Source organism: Eutrema salsugineum, unplaced genomic scaffold (genome assembly GCF_000478725.1).
Source record: "Eutrema salsugineum unplaced genomic scaffold, Eutsalg1_0 scaffold_6, whole genome shotgun sequence".
NCBI lineage: Eukaryota > Viridiplantae > Streptophyta > Magnoliopsida > Brassicales > Brassicaceae > Eutrema > Eutrema salsugineum.
The window spans coordinates 11,449,360-11,457,990 of NW_006256547.1; the positions used below are offsets into that span (position 1 = coordinate 11,449,360).

Here is an 8,631-nt window from a genome sequence, read left to right on the forward strand (position 1 = left end):
CTAAGTTGTGGATTGATGCACAATCTTCGGTCCTAGTTTCGGAATTCATGTCTCTGAGATTTGTGCATTTCTTATTTTTGTTTTCACTTAACCTGTTTAGACTTTTGCTTTGTTTGGGGACAAACAAAGGTTTAAGTCTAGGGGAGTTGATAACACCGTATTTTGACCACTTTTATGGATCATTTTGAAATACTTTTTCTATGTTTTTTATTGCTTTCATGTACTTTTATTACGTTTTTCTAGTATTTGTAGTTCCAATACTCTTTTCAGGAAACTTAGGGAAAAGCTTAACAAAATGGATAGAAGACCAGATTTTCAGCTCAGTATCAACCCGTCAGAAGTTCACCCCCGATTAAAGGCCTTCTCACCGTCTGATCCAGCCCAAATTTGGAGATCTCAAACATGGAACTATCATCTTTCCAGCACACTTTACAGCTTAGCAATCGAACGGTTCAATCAAAAGATACGCGAAGAGCAAGATGTCCCGTAAACCAGCCAGCAAGCATTTCCACCCGCGGCCAACAGCCATTCCTCGCGGCCACACACTTCCCGACCGCGACCAGCCAACTCCGAGTTAAAAGGCCCATTTATGAAGCCCAAATTATTTTCCTAGCCTCAATTCCGGAATCCTAGACACCAGAGAGCATTGGAGACTATAAATACTTATCATTTAGGCCGTTTTTAAGAGATTTTACTTTAAGCTTTTGTTTTTAGGTTTAGGGAGAGAGATCTATCTCTTGAACCCTTGTTCTTTCTTTTTCAATTTCGATTATTGCTCTACTTTTTAATACTATGTTTTTGATTGATTTGTAAGATTTTTTGTTGTTGTATACCTATTTTATAGGAACTGTTGAAGCCTTTGCCTAAAGGTCTTTGTTGACAAGATACAATCATGGAAAATCTTCTGTTACATCTTTTGGTCGAAAAATTTGTGGTGTCTAAAGAAGGTGCTCATTTTTAATGAGGAAATCAAATTTGTAGGTTGGATGAATCTTGAGCTCCCTTTTTTTTTGACTATTTTCGTCATATATGTCTATAACAACTCTTTATCTTGAATAGATAAGGAACAAACGCCTGTAATTTTTTCTGCATTGCTTAACTCCTCTTAATGAAGCCTTCAATAAGTTCTGTTCGATGTAACATATTGTTGTCTCTCTCCATTTAGCCATTTTGGTTTTGTATTGTTTTGCATTTTGGGGTTTCAGTATGATTTTTTGTTGGTTTAGGTCAGGAAATGAGATCTTTATATTACATTGGCGTGGAGCGGAGTCGTGTGAACCCTAGAGAATTCCATACAAAAGAAGGAGAAGAACGAAAAGAAAACCAAAGAGAATAAGGATTTGAGTAATAATAAGAAGAAGAAAGTAACCCAGTACTCTCTAAGCGCATAGATAAAAAAAATCTCATGATGGATTATATCAATGCACATTGACACAAAATTTGACAGGTATATATTAATTTATGGTTTTAGTTTGGATTCTGGTTTTAAGACAATTTTTGATATAGGTCCTGAAAGTTTGATTTAGGTTTCAGATTAGTACTTCATTGTTTGATATGGTAGAAGGTGTTATTCAATGTTCAAATTTTTGTGGCTAAGTCTTTTTTTATGAGTTCAACGCCATACGAGTAAAAAAACATTATAAACTAACTCAAGTATCATCTTTCGTGATTCCCAAACCCTGAGTAGACTCATTCCAGGAGAGAAAAGGCATGTAGCTGCCAAGCAAGAGTGGAGATAACATCATTGGGGATTAGTGCCTATTGTTAATTTGTAACCATTCTACTTATAGAGCATGTAACACTAGGTCCATCATCCCGATTTTTAGGTAGGTGTAATATTAACTCAACTGCTCTTTCTAATCATGTTTATCTGATTAGTTTCTTATAGCTTAACCCTAATTGGAATGAAATTGTATCTAAAAATCAAAAGTGGATCAACCAAAAATAAAAGAAGAAGAATATGTATATTTCAAAAATGCAGTTAACTAACTAATAAAAGAATACATCATAATGTATTGCATGCATCTATCTGTAAATCTATTTCAGTAATATATATTTATGAGCTTTTTAAAATTTTAAATATTTATATGTTTTCTTTGTAGAAAGAAAGAATTCGAAGATAGAGGCTATGAAATTGAATACAAGAATGACGAATAAGAAGGTGAGTATTAAGTCAAAGAAAGTATTGATAATGCATCGCAAAAGAGGCGAATGAGGACATGATGATTGATGCTATATGGAATACGAGGCTGAACCGCGGGTCGAAGATCGGATCGAGGAGCAGGAACCAGACACGGCTTTGGTCATTCCGTACGGGCCGATGACGAGATCACGCATCAGGAGGTTGGCGGGAGCCGTTCAGAAAATACTTACGGAGCTCAGGAACCAGAATATAGAACCAGCTACATCCAGTGTCGTGACTCTTCTCACATACCAAGGTACTTACTAACTTCGGCCTGGTGTAGTTTTTGATACTCTTTTTCCTTGCATTCGGGTTTGTCCCAATGGGTTTACCGGGTGGGGTTTTAACGAGGTTAAGGGTTATACCACACAGCTGCGGTTCATTACGGACTTGGTATATGGGTCGGCAGTTCAAGAGTCATTTTCGCTAAAGCAGCTCAAAGGTCAGTCAAAGCTAGGCGAAGAGTCAGTCCAAGTTTTAGTCAAAGTTATTTATTTCTTTTGTAATTTCCTATGCATGACTCTTGTTCTGATCCACCCCTATATCAGGCGATGAACCCCTTTCATTTTCATTCATTCACTATTCAAATAGTTTTGAGACTTTTCTCCTTTGTTCTTTTGTGAACTTTTTCGATTCTTAGGTGGTTAGCCTCAGAATTTCTTTTCGGTTTATCAAGTTCTTTCCATCGAACTTGACACAGCCTTCGCTTACAAATTTTAAAGTTTTCGTTAGTAGTAATCGGGGCTTAGGGATCTTCGGGAATTCATTCCTCACGCCCTAACATCCTTTTACCGATGAGTTCTTTTTTTTTGTTCCACCCCCTTGTTTCAAGTTGTTCTCCGCGAGTTTGGGCCTAAGAATTTTCGGGATTTATTCTCACGCCTTAGTATCTGCTCCGAGAACCAGTTGGAGTCAATGATCTATCCATCCGATAATGACCAAGTGTGTGACGTCCTTTGGGAGATCGTTTCAAGTGGTATCAGAGCCACACACTTGAAGATTTTCCGATTTGGTTTTGGGGTCTACATCGGTCTCGATTTAATTCCTTTAGAACCGAGGAGAGTCTATTGTGTGTGTGAGAATATTAAGAGTGCTGAGAGAAACACTGAGTGAAACACTAAAGTGAGGAATTTTTACTAACAGGTTTGCTGAATTTTGCGAGGTACTTTGTATGTCATGTGACCTTTCTGAAGGCGACTGGGAATACTACACGTTCCGTGACGGTAATCACATTCGGTGGGTTAGTCCTAAGGAGATGGACGCTAAACGAAACCAACTAACCGAAATGATGGGGATCAGACCATCTGAGGATCAGACCAACTAAACGAAAAGCGCATGAGTCAGCGGTTGGATCGGCTTGAAATACAGCCAAGGCAATCAGATGGGGAAGGAGGTAGCGACCGGAACCGAGAAGAACCAGACCATCTGAGGAGAAATCGCAACAAGGAGGACGTACTAGACAATCCATTCTACGCAGACGGCCACACAACTGGAGGATGCCATACCGACAGTGATACAACCGAGGCGTTCGACGTGATCGAGCAGACCGACGTGGGCTGAACCATGGGTTAGACCGCGGTCGAGAGGAGCAATACCATGGGCGATAAAATGCGGCCCGAGATCGTGAACCAGTTGACCCATACCAAGAACTGTACCACGGATGAGAGTGGCATGAACCAGATGCAGCCCGAGGCCGACCTGATAACAACCTTGGCGGGCTGAAGTTGCGAATATTGTCTTTTTACGGGAAGAACGACCCTGATACTTATCTGGAGTGGGAGAAAGAGATCGGGATCGTGTTTGGCTGTCAGAATTTCACAGAGAGGAAGAAAATCAACCTAGCAGCTACAGAGTTCCACGGTTGTGCTGTGGATTGGTGGGATCAGATCGTTACGAACCAGAGATGGAATGGGGATCGACTCATTGAGAAAAGAGAAAAAATGGTGGGTCTGATGCGACGACGGTTTGTTCCGAGCTACTACAACCGGGAACTACACAACAAACTTCAGCGATTGACTCAGGGAACCAAGAACATCAAGGATTATTACTAGGAGATGGAGCGGCTGATGCTCAAGGCTGATGTAGAAGAGCCGGAAGATGCTACTATGGTGTGGTTCCTCAGCGGTATGAACAGGGACGTTCAGGATCGTATGGAGATGGAGAGTTACCGGAGTCTGTCCGACATGTACCTTAAGGTCATACTTGTGGAACAGTTAAGGAGGAAGAGCACTGTTCTGTATGGATCCAGCTCATGACCCAATGACAAACCGAGCTATCGGTCCAGATCCGATGCCAAGCCCAAGAGTGAATCTATGCCGGCTTCATCCACAGCTGATTACAAAGGCAAGACCGAGGCTACACCGGTCAGGAACAGAGACATTGAATGCTTCAAGTGCAGAGGCAAGGGACACTATGCCAACAAGTGTCTGAACCAGCGAGCTATGCTACTCCTTGATTCCGGAGAGATCATCACCGACGATGAAGAGGACACATGACCGGTCTATGATGACAAGGAGGAACATGCAGCTGAGGGTGAGTTACGTGTTTCCAGGCGTGTTCTTATTTCTCAGGTACCGGTTAGAGACGAGTAGCGGCGGGAGAACCTGTTCCATATCCGATGCATGGTCATGGGCAAGGTTTGTAGTTTGGTGATCGATGGTGGAAGCTGTACCAATGTGGCGAGCCAAACCATGGTTGTGAATCTGGGTCTAGAGACCAAGAATCACCCACAGCCTTACAGTTTGCCGTGGTTGAATAACCAAAGACAACTAAAGGTGACTAAGCAGGTATCGGCTCCTTTTTCCATTGGCCGCTATGAGGACGAGGTCTTATGCGGCGTGTTGCCTATGGAGGCCGGCTATATTTTGCTTGGTAGACCATGGCAGTTTGACCACACGACGGTCCATGACGGCTACACTAACAAGCACACTTTTGAGCATAAAGGCCGGAAGATCACACTTGCTCCTTTATCACTGCGGGAAGTCGATCTTGATCAGCTCAAGCTTGAGCAAAACAGCAAAGGTAAAAACGTTATGAGTGACCCCTCAAACACTACTTCCACTAAAAGTGAGAGTGGGAAAATGAGAACCCAGAAAATGGCCTTTGAGAGTGAATCAGGGATGTCAATCACTTCTTTATTTGTGAGGTCGAGTGAGATCAAGCATGCTATGCTTTTGAGACAGCCTTTTGTCTTACTTGTTTTTAAGGAAGCTTTGGCTAGATTACTAACCCTGAGCCGGTACTCCCGAGCAGAATTTCTTCTGTTTTACAGGAATTCACCGATGTCTTTCCGGAGAACGAGCCAGGCGGCTTACCACCGATCCGAGGGATTGAACACCAGATCAACTTCGTGCCTGGTGCCTCATTACCGAACCGTCCTGCTTATCGAACCAATCCGGTGGAGACTAAGGAGCTGCAAAGGCAAGTAGACAAGCTCAATTCCAAGGGTTATATCTGGGAGAGTATGAGCCCATGGGCCGTACCCGTGTTACTGGTGCCAAAGAAAGATGGAAACTGGAGGATGTGCGTGGACTGCAGAGCCATCAACAAAATTACGGTTAAGTATCGCCATCCCATTCCTAGGTTAGATGATATGTTAGACGAACTGTATGGATCTTGCATATTTTCTAAGATTGATTTGAAAAGTGGATATCACCAAATATGAATGAAGGAAGGTGATGAATGGAAAACAGATTTCAAAACTAAGCATGGACTTTATGAGTGGTTGTTATGCCCTTTGGACTTACCAATGCACCTAGTACTTTCATGCGCTTGATGAACCATGTCCTTAGGTCTTTCATAGGTGTTTTCGTTGTAGTTTACTTTGATGATATTTTGATTTATAGCAAGACCTTAGATGATAGTCTGACATATCTGATGTTCCAACTTCTTGACATGGGTCGCAAGAGATTCAAACTTCCCAATCAAGTCATTGTACATACAATCGATCTTCACTCCCATTTCCCTGATTGACTTCTCATTGCCTTGAGTCGTCTGCATCATAGTTTGTTCAAGCGATTTTACCTGGTTAGTTAGCTGGGAAAGGGTTGCTTCTAATGAGCTGGTCTGTGCTTGTTGAGGGTTGAAAAGTGGTCTTTGTTGGAAGTTTCCTCCTCCTTGATTTTTGTATGAGAGATTGTTGAAGTTGGCACCAGAATTCCTGAAGTTGTTGTTGAAAGCTGGACTAAATCGGTTATGGTATGCTTGAGCTCCCATGAAATTGATATCATCCTCTTGGTACATGCCATCTTCTTCATATCTTCGATCTTCTTCATTTCCTGCAGCAGTATCACAAGCATGTATATTCTTATTTTAAGACTTAAGAAGTTGACTTACCATGATTTTTAGCTGAGCAATCTCCCTTGATTCATGACTAGTGATAGCCTTCTTTGATATGTCATACTCAGGGTTGTTGTTGCTGTTAGCTACAACTAGATTTTCGATGAGTGCTCTCCCTTGTAGTATGGTTTTCGAACTGAAATTTCCATTGCTGGCAGTGTCAAGAGAAAGTTGATAATTCTGCTGTAGTCCTTTGTAGAAGGTGCTTAGCAGGTTTGCTCCAGAGAAACCATGACGAGGGCAGTCTCTCTCATACTCTTTGAATCGCTCCCATGCTTCATAGAATGATTCTATTGGGCCTTGTTGGAAACTTTGTATCTTGTTCCTCAGCTGGTTCGATCTTGACTTGGTGTAGAAGTGGTTTAGGAAAGCAGAATTGCATTCTTCCCATGAAGTAATAGAACCAGATGACATAGATTTTAACTATCTAAAAGCTTTATCACTTAGAGAGAAAGGAAAGAGCTTACACTTCACATAGTCCACAGTTTCTGGAGTTGTTCTCACCATTCCAGAGATTTCTTCAAAAAGATCAATGTGGTCCATTGAATTCTCAGTAGAGATTCCATGGAATTGGTTCTGCTTTACCAAAGAGACAATCTGAGGTTTTTGATAAACCCGGATTTTGACCACATTTGTGGATCGTTTTAAAATACTTTTTTTTATGTTTTTTATTGCTTTCAAGTACTTTAATTACGTTTTTCCAGTATTTGTAGTTCCAAGACTCTTTTCAGGAAACTTAGGCAAAAGCTTAACAAAATGGATAGAAGACCAGATTTTTAGCTCAGAGTCAAACCGTCAGAAGTTCACCCCCGATTGAAGGCCTTCTCACCGTCCGATCCAGCCCAAATTTGGAGATCTCAAAGATGGAAGTATCAGCTTTCCACCACATTTTACAGCTTGGCAATCCAACGGTTCAATTAAAAGATACGCGAAGAGCAAGATGTCCCGTAAACCAGCCGGCAAGTGTTTCCACCCGTGGCCAACAGCCCATTCCCCGCGGTCACGCACATCTTGACTGCGGCCAGCCATCCATTCCCCGCGGTCACGCACATCCCGACCGCAGCCAGCCAACTACGAATCCGAAGGCCCATTTCTGAAACCCAAAATGATTCCCTCATTTGGAGAAACCCTAAGTGACGCCCAGAGATGTCTTAAGCACTATAAATACATGTCTTAGGAACCCTAATTCGCAGAATCACCTTTTACACCATCTTGTTTCTGTCTCTTGAACCCTTGTTCTTTCTTTTTCAATTTTGGTTTCTGTTCTACTTTTTAATACTATGTTTTTGATTTCGTTTATCATGTCTGAGTAGTTTCATCCCTGAGTTATTGAAGCCGAATCTTAGAACTTTTTCTTCTGAATTTATATTTACTGCATGAGAGTAGCGTCATGAACTACAATCTGATCCAGATGCTTGGTAACACGAAAGTGTTCATCCGGTGTCAGATCTAGTTTGGGAGAGCAAAACACACATAGGAGTGGAAACCTACCTATGGGTGATTTGTGAATGCTGACGATTCTTAAACATAGTGCATCTCTTCTTTTCCAGGGCCAGAGTGGAAACCTACTCGTCAGGGTTGAGAGAGATAGTTGTCTATGATCACGATAGTGGCGTATTCATACGTCCGTGACTCTAGTTCGAAAAGTTTAAGCTAAGATCTTATCAAATTTACTCTCTAGCAATGTTTTAAATCGTTCATACCCCTTAGAAAACTTCCCTGAAACCCAGCGCCTTCTTTCCTATAGATTTACACCGATTTTTATTCAAGCTTTAGTCTAGTATTTTCATTCTCTTAATCGATTCTCACTTAAGCAATTAGGTTTAGCCGTTTTCTCTTTTTTAGTCGTTTTCATTAAGTTTAGCTATTAGGTCATTTTAATTCCCGTATTTTCTCTTTAAGATTAGTTTTTACGTTTTAAAGACACCACCAAAACCCTCACAAAAATCGCCTGGTTCTAGACTTCCTTACTTTATATTTCTTTCGAAGGCTTTTGCAAGAAAGATCCTCCTTCCCTGTGGATTCGATCCCTAAGTACTACAATCGATCAGCTGTGCACTTGCGGCTATTGGTTTCATTTAGGGTAAAACTTGACAACCCTCAACACACAC

The 8,631-nt window shown here is 41.5% G+C and overlaps 1 non-coding gene across 1 annotated transcript; it reads left to right on the plus strand.

The window, feature by feature from the left end:
- Window positions 1-6,746: 6,746 nt before the first annotated feature.
- Window positions 6,747-6,852, plus strand: LOC112083691. The gene has a single exon (XR_002897827.1). It is a non-coding gene; the product is annotated as a small nucleolar RNA R71 (small nucleolar RNA).
- Window positions 6,853-8,631: the final 1,779 nt, after the last annotated feature.